Here is a 15,713-nt window from a genome sequence, read left to right as displayed (position 1 = left end):
TTTTTAAAAGAACTCCTGATGGGTTTCTTTCAGAAAGACGTCCGGTTAAGTAAGGTTTTTTTTCCCTCTTCAGAATGTAGTTGTGTTAATCTGGGAAATCGAAAATAGAGCACGTTTTATAAACACTCTTACATCCCCAGAACACTCTGGGCGACCCTGACATTTTGAACTTTAGGAACTTTTCAGGGAGGGGCAGCCCGAGGGGAAAAAAGTTTGCTCAGAACCGTTCTGCCATCTGCCACCGGCCGTGTGATGATCTAGAGGCAGTTCCCTTCCTCACTCAGGGTCTGGGTTTGTTCTTCAGCCCAAAGGGAGGGGGTGGACAGATGACCTCTGAACCTTGGGAGCCCCTAATTTCTTTCGCTGTGCCTGATGTCATTACCATGAACATTGATGCCTACCATGTGCCAGGACTGAGTCCGGGATGCCCAGACGAAGGAGACACGTAGTCCCGCTGCTGGGTCTTCCCTCCGCCCGTCTCGTTACAATGCAGAGCTGAGATTTTGAGGCTGGGGAAAGGAGAATTGGACTCTGCTGGGTCACCTGCCAGCTGCGGACAGCCACTTAACTTACACACGAGGACGCTCCCCCAGGCCCAGCGTCCTCTGGTGTAAGCACAATACCTAAGGATTAGGGTTGTGAGCCTTAAACGAGGTAAGACTTCGAGGCGCTTGGCAGTAACAGAGGGTCCACCCAGACTCTCTAGGTCGTCCTCGTTTGGCTTCCCTGGGTCTGCGCCGCCTTCTCTCCGGCTCCTGCAGCGGCAGCCCGCCGCCTTGCGGCCAGGATGGAGAACGGCACCCGGCGGGCGGGGCTGAGGACCGCGGCTGGTTCCTGTTTCGTGCCGCTGCCAGCCGGCCAGGCAGTTTCTCTGGGATGGGTGGCTGGATGCCAGCCCTCTTCTCCCCCAGCGTCCCTCAGTTTCCTTCGCAGGCTCCCGGTGGCGCACTTCTCGGCCTCTCCACATTCTCTGTGCTGGTGACGGTGGGAGGGTGCCTGCCCGTCTGAGTGGAGCCCCTGGAGGTGGGGAAATGGCCTTGCTCTTTGAACCTCGCATCTGGCCCAGGGTCTGGCTCAGACAGAGTGCACACAGTGTGTGTTGAAAAGGGCAGAGGTGTGGCAGTCCCTTACCTATGAGCCAGGGCTCTGTGGGTCTGCCCAAGGGCCACCACCCCAGGCCCCAGGACCAAAGAGGAGGGAGACTGCCCAGGTCCTGACATCTCCTGAGAAGACAGGTCACCCCGGCTGCCAGGGCCCCTGCCAGGTGGCCCCTCTGCCCATCCTTCTTCCAGCTCCTAGCAGGTTCCTAGTTGCAGTGGCATCTGGGGGAGGGGCACAGGTGATGGGGGCAGGGGACTTACCCAGGGGGGCATCTAGGACATTGGCCAGAGACAGGCTGCTCCTTGGCCCCACTCGTGGCCCTAATTCACTGTGTGACCTCCACAAGTCACTTTGCATCTCCGGTCCTGTTTCCTCCCCTGTGCGATGGGTGCAATAATACCACGTTCCCTGCACGGAGCTTTATTCAAGAGGCAGCTGTGGGTCTCCCTGGTGCTCCACCCCCAACAAAGTCCAGGGTAGGGAGTTAGTCCTGCCCCCCAAGGGAACCCCACCCCTGCCCTTAGTTGTCCCAGGCGGCATTTGCCACCATGATCCTCCAGGCCCATTCACTGGTTCATCAGGCGTGAACTAGCTGAATACCTGCCAAACCCTGGTGAACCTTTGGATCTGGAGAGGACTGAGGCACAGCCACGTTCCTGGGGGAGTCGCCCTCTTGGATAGGAGGCCAGCAAGAGAAGACATGGGGCTGGGGCTCAGGAGTGGAGCTTAGGGTTGGGAGTGGGTGCCCACCCGGGCAGGGCCTCATGGGCGCTTGCCAGGAATGTGCACGTTATCCTGCAGCTGCTGTGAGGCTTTTAGCAGAGACAGGAGTGGGATTGAGAAAAATATCCCTGTGGCCAGGGCTTCAAGCACGGCCGAAGCTCTTAGTGGTCTCGTGGTCATGTGATGGTAACAGAGGTTTGGGAGGTGGATGGGCAGGGCCTGGGGGCCGAGGGAGGTGGGAGGGAAATCCGGTTGAGTTCTAGATTCCCGGCTGGCACTCGTGGGCAGACAGTGGTGCTGCTTACTGAGGTTGGGGTGGGGGGCAACTTGGGGAGGAGTAGGGTGAAGAAAAGCTGGGGCCCACCTGGATTTAGGTGCCAGACAAAGGGAAGAGAAGCGTGAGAGTGCTGGCTCAGAGGACAAGAAGTGGCCAGAAGAAGGACGCACAGGAAGGTCACGTGAGAGAAAGGCCTTATACCACTTACCTGAAGTGGCCACTAGAAGCTCAGCTGGTCGGGGGGTGCTGAAGGCAGAGGGCAGTGGTCAGGAGTGAAGTGAGGGTGCGAATTGAGCGTGTGGACAACGGGCAGGAGGAGAGAGACACAGTGTAGCCAGAGCGGGTGTAGGTCATGGATGGAAACGTGGTCCCCAGGTTCAGGTGGGTGGGCAGGAGATGCGGAGGCTGAAGATGAGGAGGAGGTCGTTGCTGAGAAGGGATCTCAGAAGAAAGTGGGTTTCACCGTGTTAGCCAGGAAGGTCTCGATCTCCTGACCTCGTGATCCGCCCGTCTCGGCCTCCCAAAGTGCTGGGATTACAGGCTTGAGCCACCGCGCCTGGCTGAGATCCGGCCACTGCACTCCAGCCTGGGCCACAGAGCGAGACTCCGCCTCAAAAAAAAAAAAAAAGAAAAAAAAAGAAAGTGGGTGCAGAACAGAGGGGCAGGATGTGGGGATGGCATGGCATGGGGGCACTGGGGAGTGTGTGGGGACCGCCGTCTATTAGGCAGCAGTTTGGGGCTTAGGGCAGGCTACTGGGCAGGGCCAGGAACCCCCAGAACAGAGGAGCTCCTGCCATGGATGGTGTTTTACAGTCTTGTCACTCCCCATGCACTCTAGTTGCACATATTGAGCACTTGGTGTGGGCTGGTCACTGTGCTGGACACTGGGGACAAAGTGTGGTAAGATGCAGTCCCAAAGGGGTTAACAGTCCTGTGTGGGCTCTTGCTCAAAGGCTTGTACCCAGGGTTAAGCTCCCAGCAGCTTGGAAGGCAGGCATGGACACCTCCATTTGCCCTGAGTACAAACAGAGGTTCGGAGAGGTTTAGTGACAGGACGAAGCTCACACAGCCAGGAAGTGACTGTGTCTGGGACAGTTCCAGGTCCCTTGACCCCTAGCCCCACCCTGGCCACCAGGTTCAGTTTCAGTCAGGTGGCATTTAGGGTTGGCCACCCTATTCCCCTTGGCAAAAACAGTACAAGCCAAAGGCAAGCAAGCGCTCCTTCTTCTGAGCAACCTGTGTGCCCAGCCCTGTGGTGGGAGAGTTGATGATGTCCCAGGAAAGGGACGTCTCCTGTTCTCTTGCTGCCCAGGAGAGGGCAGAAGCAAACCCTTCTGAGAGGGGAGAGAGGGAAACAGGGGGAAGTAAGCAGGGATGACTCCTCCGCTCCCCCAAAGAGGCCACTCAGGGAGCCCTGGGAAGCCAGGCCAAAGGCGGTGCAAAAAGGGGCCTCTGAGACTCTTCCCCCTGGCTGCGGTCACCATCGCCGCCCAGAGGTGAGAAGGCTCAGGCTGGTGGGGCTGGCCTGGAGCTTGCCACTGCTGCTGGAGCACTGGCCGCTGGGAGGGAGGTTCCAGCCAGGCTGCTGCACCTTCTCATACAAGCAGCCCTGGAGGCGCTGCACCTGACACAGGCAGCGCCCACTGGAAGGAGCCCGGGGCCCTCAGTCCTCCTCCTCCTCCAATGGGAACTGTGAGTGAGCCCTTGTCCCTAGGGGACTAGAGGGTGGCCACAGCAGTTTCCCCACTCTCTCCCCTCACTTTCTCACCTGGGGGCCCCTCCTGTCTGGATCCAGGGCCAGCACCCGCTTCCTCTGAGGGCAGGACAAACTCTGAGGGCAGCCCGAGGCCGCTGTGATTGAGAGAAAGGAACTGGCCTTGGGACAGACCTACCTGTCCCCACTCAGGGCCAGCCAGGGGGCCTTTGGCAAGGGGCTTTGGTAACAGCAGGAAGCTGACCCAAGTTGAGGGGACTCCAGCTAGCCCCTTGCCTGTACTCCCTCCTCCAACAACCCCCACCCCCAACCCCCAGCTGGGACAGCCGCCCTGGGGTGGCTCTGCCGGTTTCTTTGCACCTGACCCAGTTCCCTCCCAGTGGCTCACCTGCAGCCCCGGGCTGTCCCAGAGCCCCTCTGCCTGCCTAGGACCTGACGTAGGAGACAGCAGGTTCTTGGGTCCCCCTCCCACCCTCACCCCACAATACTGTCCCCCCAGAGATCTCCCTGCCACCCCCAACTCCCCTGTAGGCCACATAGTCTCTGGGGTCTCCCTGAAGCCTGCGCCTGATTCTCACCTCTTAGTCCCTGGCTCCCTTCAGCCCCAAGGGCTTGAGATGGGCCCCACCTGCCCCCTCACTTCCTTCCCAGGCCTCAGCAGTTGATCTCACTCTAGACCTATTTTTTTTAATGTTTATTTTAATAGTTGTGGGGAGCAGGTGGTGTTTGGTTACATGAATAAGTTCTTTAGTGGCGATTTCTGAGATTTTGGTGTACCTGTCACCCAAGTGGTGTGCACCGTACCCAATGTGTAGTCTTTTCTCCCTCACCCCCCTCCCACCCTTCCCGCACCCCCAAATCCCCAAAGTCCATTATATCATTCTTAGGCCTTTGCCTCCTCATAGCTTAGCTCCAGAGACCTATTTTCTCTGCCCTTCTTAGAGCTGACTGTGTCCAGTACAGGGAGGAGTGGGCATCATGCTGAATGCCAGCCTGGATGGGTGGTCAGTACCAGGCCCTGGGGAATGGGAAGGTCCATGATCATGACCAGGGGGTAGCTGATGACCAGGAATGTGGCCAGGGCTCCATGCCTGAATGTTAGGGAGATTCGGAACTGGATCTGTGCCGGGGAGTGAGAGGTCAGCGGCTGTCAGTTCATATTGAGGGGGAAACAGGGCTGCCAGGACTAGGGCTCTGGGGCTCTGGGGCACTGGGACACAGGTGCTCTTGCTAAAATTTGGGAAGCTCTGTTTCCAGATTGCAGAAGGATTCTGGTGTTGAGGGAACTTCCAGAGCTGTTGCCTGGGCTAGATGAGGCCCACAGGACCCAGCTGAGGCTCCTATGGGTGCCCACCCTGCCTCCTCGCCTTCTTCTAGCTGGGGGTCCCCTGTGAGGCATGAAGGGCGTGGGACAGGGGCCCCTGTCCAGGCCTCCGTGTCTGTCTAGGGGCTGGGCCAGAGAGAGGAAGCAGAGGTAGCAGAAGGGCCTGCCTGTAGAATCCTCCCAACCTCCGCCTTCCTTTCTCCTTGTTGGCTGAGTTAAATGTGTAAATTACTATTCCCTCCCTATAAAAATAGCTTAACTCCATTACAAATATTTGAATAATAGGAGGACATCTCAATTGAATGACTGTTAGCATGTTGGTTTCTTTCCATTTTTTCTGCCTTCTTATGTGTGTGTCTTGGGCAGTTCCCATAGAGACATCACAGCGTAATGATGATTGTGCCTTCTGCTTTTTCAATTACCATATTCACCTAGTCAGTGAATGTCAGCTGCTGTACTGGGCACTAGGGAGCAATGAAAAATAAAGGATGGTTCCTGCCCTCAGGTAGCTTACTGTTCAGGAGAAATTGAACAGCAGATCCAATTATGATATAGTATGGCATGGCACTTATGGTATGGCAGATATGATAAGATATGATATGATATGACATGACATGATGCATCTGCAAAGAGCTGTGCAGGATATGTTGAAGGAGCCATCCTCCCAGAATCTTGTTGGCAAGAGTGAAATCCAGGAGTGCTTCCTGGAGGAGGAAGGTGTTGGCAAAGATGAATTCAAAAGGCTTCTACTGTTCCCTGTCATGAAACCCTCTGGACCTGGTGCCTTTTTCAGTGGCAGATTTTTTTTCTCATCAGTGGTGATTAGTTTATTTAAGTTTCTACTCACCTTCTAGTTAATTTTGGCCATTTTATATTTTACTAGGAAAGCATTCATTTTCTCCAGATGTGTAAAATCTCCACTTTTAAAATTTATTATGAATTTCTTTGTGACCAAGTAAATGATTTTTCTAAGTTTTTCAGAGACATATAAGAAAAATGTATATTTTCTTATTTTTATTTTTATTTATTTATTTATTTTTTTGAGATGGAGTCTCGCTCTGTCACCCAGGCTGGAGTGCAGTGGTGCAGTCTCGGCTCACCGCAACTTCCACCTTCTGGGTTCAAACGATTCTCCTGCCTCAGCCTCCGGAGTAGCTGGGATTACAGGTGTGCGCCACCACGCCCAGCTAATTTTTGTATTTTTAGTACAGAGGGGATTTTGACACGTTGGCCAGGCTGGTCTGGAACTCCTGACCTCAAGTGATCCACCCGCCTCAGCCTCCCAAAGTGCTGGGATTACAGGTGTGAGCCACCACGCCTGGCTGGAAAAATGCATATTTTCTATTTAAGGGATATAAGGTACTATCTGCATCAAATCAAGTTTATTGATTATATTATTCAAACTTTCATTTCCTTCGTATCCTTTGCTTGGGGGCAGGGGTCTTTTACTCTAATTCTGATAGAGATGTGTTTTGTTAAACCTTCCACTCAAATTTTCTCTATAAAGCTCTTCTGGTGCTTTTCCTAGTTTTTGCTTTTTATATTTAACTACGGTGCTGTCAGGAGCATGCAGATTTCGAGTGTTCTGTTGGTACATATTGTGCTTTTCTATCATTATGCAGTGTCCTTCTTTATCCTATTACAGTGCTTAGCCTTAAATTTCGCCCTTCTGTTGTTAATATGACCACTCCTTATTTTACTTTTTTTTTGCACTTGCTTAGCATTCTTTTATTTTCTACCATTATCATTTTTTGAAACTACTAATTTCTTGTATAAGTCACATCACTGTTTTGTTTTGTTTGAGACAGGGTCTGCCTCTGTTGCCCCAGCTGGAGTGCAGTGGTGTGATCATGGCTCCCTGCAGCCTCAACCTCCCTGGCTCAGGCAATTCTCCTGCCTCAGGACCCCGAGAACCTGGGACCACAGGCCCGCATGCCACCATGCCCAGCTAATTCTTTTTTTTGGTATTTTTTGTAGAGATGGGGTTTCTTCATGTTGCCTGTCACCACTGTATTTTTGTTATTTTCATGTTTTTTTGTTTGTTTGTTGAGACAGAGACTTGCTCTGTCACTCAGGCTGGTGTGCAGTGGTGCGATCTTGGCTCACTGCAACCTCCGCCTCCCAGGTTCAAGTGATTCTCCTGCCTCAACCTCCTGATTAACTGGGATTACAGGCACACAACACCACGCCCAACTAATTTTTGTATTTTTAGTAGAGACAGGGTTTCACCACATTGGTCAGGCTGGTTTCAAACTCCTGACCTCAAGCGATCCACCTGCCTCACCCTCCCAAAGTACTGGGATTACAGGTGTGAGCCACTGCGCCCAGCCTATCGCTGTGTTTTTAAACCCAAGCTGACTCTTTGTTTTTTAGTGGGAGAATTCTATCTGTTCACTTTTCATTTAACAATTGATCTCCTGTACTTGATTTGATTACCTTTGGCTCATTTTACATTTATTGGTTTACCTTGCAGTTTTTTCCCTCTGATCTGGTTATTGATTTCCTTTTTCCTCCCCTGTTACACTTTCCATTTCATTATTGGCAGCTGTCCCTTCTCTGGGGTTCCTAATCAAACACATGTTCTTTAGCACATGCCTCGATGGGGATTCTTTTCCCAGCACCCTCACAGCTCACAGAACCTGTCACTCTGTAGACTCTGGTCCTTTTTCCGCTTAGGAACATCTATTTGTTGCTTGATTTGATTATTGTTTGTTTGTTTATTGAGACAGGGTCTTATTCTGCTACCCAGGCTGGAGTGCTGTGGCACAATCACAGCTCACTGCAGCCTCCGCCTCCTGGGTTCAAGTGATCCTCCCACCTCAGCCTCCTGAGAAGCTGGGAGTCCAGGCGCACACCACCACGCCCAGCTAGCTTTTTTTGTACTTTTTGGAGAGACAAAGTTTCACCATGTTGCCCAGGTTGATCTTAAATTTCTGGGCTCAAGCGATCCGCCTGCCTCAGCCTCCCAAAGTTCTGGGATTACAGGCGTGAGCCACTGCACCTGGCCTGTTGCTTGATTATTGTTTCTTTAACTTTTCTTTCCTTTGCATGTGAGTGCTCCTGACTGGGTCCCTCGCAGTTTATCTTTGGCCTTTTTATTTCAGTCTTGGTGCACTTTTGCTCAGAGGTTTGATACTTCCTTTTGACCTTCCAGGCTGCAAATTTGAATCTCAAGAGTGAATTTATTCCCCTTCAACTAATACAAGTACATATTTTAAGTTCTAAAAATCAGTCCTTTTTAAAAACTCTGCTTGATTCGAGTCTCCTTAAGAGTTTGTGTTCACGTTGTAATTGCATTCTCCAGCCCCTCTATTTTACCAATAGCCTTGAATTTATTTTACTAGGTAACATATTTACAGATTTTTTTTAAAAAATCAAAGCAATATTTTAAAGTCTATAGTAAAAATCTCACATGTACCCTGTTTCCCTGCTCTGTTCTCCATCAACTCAAAAGCCACCCCTTTCATTCATTCTTTCTTCATTCTTCCAGAGTTTCTGAGTACAAACGAGTATAACTACCTATCTGATTACTTAATCTTCTCTCTCTCTCTTAAGCAAATGTGGTACCTTGTACACACTGTCCTGTGTGTAAAACAAGATTTAAAAAAAAAACCTTGGTTCCTTTTTGTTTTGTTTATTCCTTTGACAATGTATCTTAGAGATTGTGCCTAGAGAGGCGATGCTTTTTTCCCTACAACTACAAATTATCCATTTTACCAGTCTCCTGTTGACTGGCACGTGGAATGTTTCCTATTTTTTGCTATTACAACAATGCCATAATGAATACTCTTTTATATACTCTTTTATATATGTACAGGTAGATGTTAGAAAGGCGCGGTGGCTCAAGCCTGTAATCCCAGCACTTTGGGAGGCCGAGACGGGCGGATCACTAGGTCAGGAGATCGAGACCATCCTGGCTAACACGGTGAAACCCCGTCTCTACTAAAAAAATACAAAAAAAAAAACTAGCCGGGCGAGGTGGCGGGCGCCTGTAGTCCCAGCTACTCAGGAGGCTGAGACAGGAGAATGGCGTGAACCCGGGAGGCGGAGCTTGCAGTGAGCTGAGATCCGGCCACTGCACTCCAGCCTGGGCGACAGAGCGAGACTCCGTCTCAAAAAAAAAAAAAAAAAAAAAAAAAAAAAAAAAAAAAAAGAAAAATTCCAACAGTGGGATTGTGGGGTCAAAAGGTAAATAATGGATATGTGATGGGTATATCCCATGAGGCATATACCAATTTGCCCTCGCCAACACAGATGAGGGTGCTTCTTCCCCACAGCCTTGCCAACTGACTGTTGCCAACCTTTTGTTTTCTGCCAATCTGACCATAATATGTATTAACTTAAGGTACTTTAAATTTGCATTTTTCTTTCCAGTAAGAGTATCTTTTCGTATATTTAAGGGCTGTTTGTCTCCCCCACTTTTTTTTTTCTTTCTGTGAATGATCCGTTTATATCCTTTGCCTGTTTGCGTATTGGGTTGTTAGGTTTTTTCTTATTGAGTTCTAGTTGCTTTTTCTATACTAGGGAAACTGCCCTTTGTCTATTATTACATGAGTCGTAATTCCCTCAACCACCCTGAGCTTGTCTTTTGACTCTGCTAATAACATTATTTTGTCACGCAAGTTTTCTTAAAACACATTTATGTAGTCAAATGTATCACTTGTTTATTTTATGGCTTTTATATTTTGAGTCTTTGTTACAAAGTCTTTATATATATATGTATATATACACACGCATACAACATATTGAAGTCTTTTATATATATGCACACACAGCATATTATATATAATATATACTTTAATATGTACATACAGCATATTGAAGTCTTTTATATATATAAAGAGACATATATATAAAATATATAGGTTTATATATATATATATACAGCATATTGGATTTTGTTTTCTTTTTCGATTATTTTTGACTTCATTTAAAAAAAATTTAAATCTTTAATCCTTTGAGGGTTATTGTGGATGGACAGAGTGAGATGTGGACCCTCCCTTATTTATTTATTTGTTTATCTCTTGATGGGCAGCCAGTTGTCCTGTGGCCTTTCACTGACAAGTTTGTCTTTCCCCATCATCCGTGATGGCATCTTTGGGGCGTCCTGGGTCCCGGCTGTGCTGGGGTCTGGTGGCGGTGGCTGGTTTAGTGCGTCCTGGGTCCCGGCTGTGCTGGGGTCTGGTGACGGCAGCTGGTTTGGTGGTACTGTCTGTTCCCCCTGCTGAGCTGTCAGAGTGAGTTTATATGTCTTTGCTCACCAGAGCCGGGGTCGAGTTTATAAAATATACTCGAGTACCCCACTCGAGGTGTACACTCGAGGTGTACTTGGGGTACACCCCTCCAAGCAGGAGTACCCCACTTGGAGGGGTAGCCCTAGAGTGGAGAAGGGATGGTGGTCTCTGCCAGGGAGCCTGTGGGCATGGGACATCCATGATGTCAAAACACCAGCAGAAATTCTCCCTGTCTCCTTGGTGCCCTGGCCTTATGGGTAGAGACTACCTGGCCCACCTGTTTGGCCCCCTCAGCTCCTGGGCACAAGGATACAAGAGCCATACTGCCTCCTCCCCGGGGTCCCATGATGGGCCAGCCCGCCCCAGGGTTCCCCTGGGAGCCTCCACCTCAGACACAGCCTTTCACCTGTGCCAGCCAGGTCCCACCCACCCACTGCCCCAGCCTCTGCTTGACTCAGGCAGTAGCAGGTCGCAGTTGGGAGCAGAAGGGAAACGGCATGTTTAAGTGGCCTTATTCCCAGAATCCCAGCTCCAGAGCTGTGTCTGAAAGGGAGATGAACTACTTCATCCGTAACATGTCAGGGGCAGGGGAGCTGGAAGGGCAAGTCTGTTTCCAGGTGAGAAATAATGAACAACTTTTTCTTCTTTTCTTTTTTGAGACAGGGTCTCGCTCTGTCACCCAGGCTGGAGTGCAGTGGTGCAATCACGGCTCACTGTAGCCTCAACCTCCTGGGCTCAAGCAGTCCTCCCACCTCGTGCTCCCAAGTAGCTGAGAGCACAGTCTTGAGACTGACTATCATCCAATTAGAAATTATATATATAAAATTAGTAGAGACGGGGTTTCACCATGTTGGCCAGGCTGGCCTCGAACTCCTGACCTCAAGCGATCCACCTGCCTCAGCCTCCCAAAGTGTTGGGATTACAGGAGTGAGCCACCGCACCTGGCCAACATTTTCTTTTTAAGATGGAGAGACCAACTGGGTGCAGTGGCTCTTGCCTGTAATCCCAGCACTTTGGGAGACTGAAGTGGGAGAATTTCTTGAGCCCAGGAGTTCGAGACCAGCCTGGCCAACATAGAAGTACCCTGTCTCTACAGAAAAAAAAAAAAAAAAAAAAAAATTAGCTGGGCGTGGTGGTGTGGGCCTGTAGTGCCAGCTACTTGGGAGGTGAGGCAGAAGAATTGCTTGAGTCCAAGAAGTCAAAGCTGTAGTGAACCATGATCATGCCACTGCCCTCCAGCCTGGGTGACAGAGCAAGACCCTGTCTAAATAAATAAATAAATAAATAAATAAATAAATAAATAGATGGAGAGGCCTTTAGTTTGTTGAAATGAGAAAGGGACAAAAGTAGTCAGAAGGGAAGGGTTGGAGATTTGAGGTGAGGCCACTTCTAAGCAAGTGGGAGGCAGCTATGGGGTCCTTCAGGCCTGGGCTGGGGAGGTTGGCTTGGACAGCAGGCCCCTGTGTCTTCCCCCGGGGGAGGGGGAAGGAATAGTGGGTGTAAACACAGATATGTTTGAGGGAGTGGGCAGAAGGTGACCACTCCTTGGTCTCATTTTCCTACCTTCCTAACCTGGCTAATCCCTACAGCCTTCGCTGGTTGGGAGGTTCCTTTATGGACCATTTCTTTTTTTTTTTTTTTTTTTATGGGGGACGGAGTCTCACTCTGTCGCCCAGGCTGGAGTGCAGTGGTGCGATCTTGGCTCACTGTGACCTCTGCCTCCCAGGTTCAAGCGATTCTCCTGCCTCAGCCTCCCGAGTAGCTGGGACTACAGGCGCATGCCACCACGCCCAGCTAATTTTTGTATTTTTATTAGAGACGGGGTTTCACTGTGTTGGCCAGACTGGTCTGAAACTCCTGACCTCAAGTGATCCTCCTGCCTCAGCTTCCTAAAGTGCCGGGATTACAGGTATGAGCCAACACGCTTGGCCCCTTGTGGACCATTTCTGATCCCTCCTGGCCCCAGTGGCCCTGCTGGGTCTCTGCCAACATTACTTAGAGCACAGGCCGTGTGAGCCCTGAGGAGGCCCCACCCCAGCTCCCACCCCGCCCTGGAGGAGCAGGCCATGCAGGCAGCCGCATGAGGTCACCCAGAGGCTGGGGACGGAGTCCAGAGCCGAGGGCACCCAATTGAAACCCAAAATCAGAAAAGCAGAAGTGCAGGCCTGCTTCTTCCCCATCCCCATGGGTGTGGAAACCCAGGGCCCACTCAGTTCACAGAAGCAGCCCTGTGACGGGGTAGGGTTGACAGCTCTGTTCTACAGATGAAGAAACTGAGGCCCAGAAATTCAAGCGGCTGCTCGGCGAGAAGCTGAAGTAGAGCCTAGACAACAGCCCAAGTCTCTGGACTCCAGCTCCACTCTTTTTCCCTTTGAATCAATGGAAGCTTCTGCCCCAAGAAAAAGGTCTCACCTAAAACCATTACGTTTGGAATCTCCCCCGACATCCTTGCAGTAAGATTACACTGAGCCAGCCGGGCTGCTCATGCCTGTAGTCCCAGCATTTTGGGAGGCCAAGGCGGGCAGATCACTTGAGGTTGGGAGTCTGAGACCAGCCTGGCCAACACAATGAAACCCCGTCTCTACTAAAAATACAAAAATTAGCTGGGTATGGTGGCAGGCACCTGTAATCACAGCTACTCAGGCGGCTGAGGCAGGAGAATCACTTGAGCCTTGGAGGTGGAGATTGCAGTGAGCTGAGACTGAGCCACTGCACTCTAGCCTGGGTGACAGAGTGAGACTTCATACCAAAAAAAAAAAAGATTACACTGAGCCTTGACACCTCACCTGGGCTGCAGTCAAATCACCCAAGGAGCTTTAAAATTAAACACCTTCCCCAGGCCCCGGTCCAAACCACTTCCATCAGAATCTCAGAGGGCTGAACTAGGCACGGCTCCCCAAAGCCTACTGAGGCTTGAGGCCCAGGACCCTGTGGGGTCACCCCTGGGTCCCCTGATCCTGGCCCTGGATGTGCAGCTCTGGGCCAGGCCGGGATGGGTAAAGGGAGACCCAGTTTCTGTCCTGGAGAACATGTGATAAATAGGGGCTGGAAATTTGTAGAAATTTGTAGACCTATTTTTGAATTGTATTTTCTCTATTTCCAAAGCTGTAGTAGGTAACAAGATTAAAAGCATTAGGCTTTATAAGTATAGTTGCAAACCCAAATTTTAGTCAAGGCATAAAAATGCTCTAAATGGCTAATACACTTTCTTACTACATGATCAGTTTTATTCTACATATAATTCTAAAGAATTAAAGCCTTCTTTACACATATGAGTAGGCTATTTTGGGTTTTATGGTTTATTAAATAACTGTAGGTGATTCACTGCTCAGTTCTAGCTATGATCACTTCAGGTGAACCTGCAGCTAAAGGATGAGGCTTATCCACTGATAGCAGAGTACTGTGGATAGGACAGCATGGCATCCCAGCTCTGATCATGAACAATGGGATCAGAGCTAGGACTCGGTATCTCTGTCCTTCAGCTAGCCATGGTGACAGGACATGGCCCCAACTGTGTCTCCGACATTCGAGAATTATTTGCAGGGTAGATATGCAAGAATAAATGATGTTCTTAACATCACAGCAATTGCTTAAAAGCAGTGCCTTTCATACTTCTTTTTGACTCTGACCCTCAGTCACATACACATTTTTTCATAGCAGCCCAGTACACATATTCGAAAGCTTTCTGAAATACTGTTTTACCTTATTATGTGGGAAGCATTCTGATATTTTCTGTGTTAGCCTACTGCATTACATTTTTTTTTTTTTTTTGAGACGGAGTCTGGCTCTGTTGCCCAGGCTGGAGTGCAGTGGTACGATCTCGATTCACTACAACCTCCGCCTCCCTCATTCAAGCAATTCTCCTGCCTCAGCCTCCCAAGTAGCTGGGACTACAGTCACACGCCACCATGCCCAGCTAATTTTTTTGTATTTTTAGTTGAGATGAGGTCTTATCGTGTTGGCCAGAGTGGTCTCAATCTACTGACCTCATGATCTGCCTGCCTCGGCCTCCCCAAGTGCTGGGATTACAGGCATGAGCCACTGCCTAACTGCATTACATTTTATTTTTTAAAAAGCTGAATAAGATCCAGTATTTATTTTGTAGTCACTAAAGAGTTGGGACCAACTGTTTGAAAATACTATTTTGAGGTATCCATGGGGTCTTACACTATACCTGGAATGATAAGAGGACCTGAAAGGGTGTTTTTAGGAATATGTTTTTGCGGGGAGAGTACATCCGATCCCCTTCTTTTTCCCTTAAGTATAAACTTGAAAAACTTGAGAAAATGGTAGGTGAGTAATTTATATGTATGGTTTCATGTGTATATTTGAAGTATTAATACATGAAAGCAGTGAATAATAGTATCTAACATGTAATAGGTACTTAATATGTGTTAGTTTTCTTTCTGCAGGCATATCTTGGTTGTTTAATTGTAAACAATTAGCTTTAGCTTTTAACTTAGCTTATAGACTTCTACTTAGCTTTTAGACTTCAAAAGTTCTATTTATCTTAACTTACTTTGAGTGATTAATTTTAGTTATTGAAAGACAGTTGATCAGATGAAATTTACATCTTTGATTGACATAAACAATGCAGTCTTTTTATGTTTTTGGTCAGGTACTGGTAGTTAACTCTCAAGGAGAAATTTCACGGTTGAGCATCAAAAAGGAAGTGGTCACGAAAGGAAATATCAACAATTATCTTAAATTGGGTCAAGAAGGGAAGTATCGCGTCTACCACAATCAATACTCCACCAATTCATTTGCTTTGAATGAGCACCAGCACAGAGAAGATCATGATAAGAAAAGGCATCTTGCACATAAATTCTGTCTGACTCCAGCAGGAGAGTTCAAATGGAACGGTTCTGTCCATGGGTTCAAAGTTCTTACTATATCTACTCTGAGACTGACTATCACCCAATTAGAAAACAACATCCCTTCATCCTTTCTTCATCCCAATTGGGCATCACATAGGTAAAGGAAACTGAGGTTAATTTATTGCTGTAGATATACTAAATGTTTATAAAATGATTGTTGTAGATGTGCACTTGAAAACGTCATTACCAATGAGTTGAATGAAGTCAATGTGGTCAGCAGACAGGACGTTAGAGGTGTAAGTGTACTTCTAACTTACTGAACCAACACCACTATTTGGAGGATTAGGAGTCAGAGTCTTTATCCCTGGAATCAGATGGAGGCCAAAGTTACAACTACTGTGCTTTTAATTTAAGGTCAATGTAGTGAAATAATTTCTTTCATTTCTTCTGAAATATAAGGCAAATTGGATCAAGGCAGTTCAGATGTGTAGCAAACCCAGAGAATTTGCATTGGTTTTAGCCA

At 48.8% G+C, this 15,713-nt stretch overlaps 1 protein-coding gene across 1 annotated transcript in view; it reads left to right on the top strand.

The window, feature by feature from the left end:
* LOC718406 (importin subunit alpha-1-like) overlaps window positions 1-15,713 on the top strand; it is a 30,501-nt gene that overhangs the window by 871 nt on the left and 13,917 nt on the right. Inside the window, 2 exon segments of the mRNA XM_015120121.3 lie at window positions 412-654; window positions 14,992-15,347. The gene's annotated coding sequence lies outside the window, so the exon portion shown is untranslated.

The sequence above is a fragment of the Macaca mulatta genome, chromosome 16 (assembly GCF_049350105.2).
Source record: "Macaca mulatta isolate MMU2019108-1 chromosome 16, T2T-MMU8v2.0, whole genome shotgun sequence".
NCBI classification, from domain to species: Eukaryota; Metazoa; Chordata; class Mammalia; order Primates; family Cercopithecidae; genus Macaca; species Macaca mulatta.
The sequence above is the reverse complement of the archived record's forward strand: the minus strand, read 5'-3'. Positions and strand labels throughout refer to the sequence as shown.